The following is a 2,017-nucleotide window of genomic DNA, read 5'->3' as shown; positions in this document are numbered from 1 at the left end:
CGTAGGATGGGTGCAGTGCCCAGTAGTGCAATTATTATTATTATTATTATTATTATTATTATTATTATTATTATTATTATTATTATTATTATTATTATTATTTATTGTCTTTGCACAACTTCTAACGAACTATGGTGCCAGCAGTTCACTGCCAGTGAACTAAAGCAACGCCTCTTATTTTTCGAGCACCATTCGGAGTATTCGAGCGGTTTCAACCAGTGCTGTTTTCTGCAAGTGCTCAACTCTTATTGCAGCCCCTATTTGTTCCGAGTACTTCTCAAGAATTTTACTCGCTGTTCCCAGGCCTCCGACAAATATCGGTATCACTACCATCTTTTTCATCGACCATAGCTGCTTAATCTCCCCAGCTAACCTGTCATATCTATCAACTTTTCTTTCTTCCCTATCGCATACCTTGTTGTAAGCTGGGCATGCTATATCTATGATCCAGCATTGTTTGCTTTCTTTCTCAATTAACACTATGTCTGGTTTCCTATTCTCTATCTCATGGTCACACTGAATCATAAAATCCCATAGGATCTTTGCATTATCATGTTCGATGATGCCTTCGGGTTTATGCTCGTACCAATTTTTTGTTCTGCCAAGTCCATACTTGTTGCAAAGTGTCCAATAGACAATCCTTGCTATATTGTCATGACGCTTCTTATATTCTTTCTGGGCTAGTGGCGTACATTGACTGGTAACATCCCATACGGTTTCACTATTTTGTTCACAAATCCTGCACTTATCAGTTTCTGATGTGTTGTCTACTCTGCATTTGATGTAATTGATTCTCAATGCTTGCTCTTGAGCAGCATAGATGAGAGCCTCCCTTTCCGCTTTTAAATCACTTTTAGTCATCCATAGCCAGCTTTTTTCTCCGTCTGTCTTATCTTCAACATCCTTATGAAATTGTCCATGCATTCTTTTCTTTATCCACCCATTTTCACTTTAATTCATTTTCATGGCTTTGAGCAGTGCTTTATCTTTGCAATCTTCCATCCTATACAAGCCTAACCTTTTTACTTCCAATAAAACTGGTTCTGTGAAATTTTTACATACCATGCTATGTTCTTTTCTTCTGCTCTAATGCTGTGTTCGCATCCAATCAGTCCCCTTCCCCTTCTTTTTCTTGGTACATACAGTCTGTCTGTGTCACTTTTGGGTGAAGTATCCTATATCTAGTCAGCAAATTCCTTGTCTTTTTGTCTAAGCTGTTTAGTTCGTCTACTGTTCATGCGATTACCCCTGCTCCATATCTAAGTAGTGAAACGGCCCAGGTGTTGATAGCTTCAATCTTATTCCGTCCGTTTAATTGCCTCCCCCAATTTCTACTGTCCCTATACTTCAATATGCTGTCAGTTCCATCCTCCACTTCGCCATACTTTTTCTGAGCAATCGCTCAACATTCGATGCAATACCAAATAGGTTCATACATTCCATAATCCAAGGATGTAGCATCATATCGTACACCTTACGATAATCGGTTCATGACATGGCTAAGTTAGTTTTCCTCTTCTTAATGTATTTCAGAATTTCATTCCCATTTTCCGTGTCTTGTTTCAGTTTCCACCGATCAAGCTTTCTAAGGTTACAAATAATGTCGCTATCGTTCTCCTGTAGCCTTGCCTTCATTCTCTCGTAGATTTCCTTTTGCCCATCTATCATGTCACCATTAGTCATCTACATGACCACAGCTGGATAATGACAGGCTGAAGTCGGACCAGTACCACTGAGCCTGTCGGGTGTAACACTGTCATCATCAAGAGCTTCAGTTTCATTACCACCGTTATTCACAATATTTGTTCTTTCATTGTCACTCACATGAGGTTGCGAGTTGTGCAATTACCAATGTTTTTATTGTGACACTATCACTAGATGTATCATCAATCAGAGTATATAGAGATTCCAATCGGTTCCTTTCATTATTATTATTATTATTATTATTATTATTATTATTATTATTATTATTATTATTATTATTATTATTATTATTATTATTATTATCATTATTATT

The sequence above is a fragment of the Octopus bimaculoides genome, chromosome 25, assembly GCF_001194135.2.
Source record: "Octopus bimaculoides isolate UCB-OBI-ISO-001 chromosome 25, ASM119413v2, whole genome shotgun sequence".
In the NCBI taxonomy this organism is placed as follows: domain Eukaryota; kingdom Metazoa; phylum Mollusca; class Cephalopoda; order Octopoda; family Octopodidae; genus Octopus; species Octopus bimaculoides.
Note: the sequence above shows the minus strand (reverse complement) of the source record.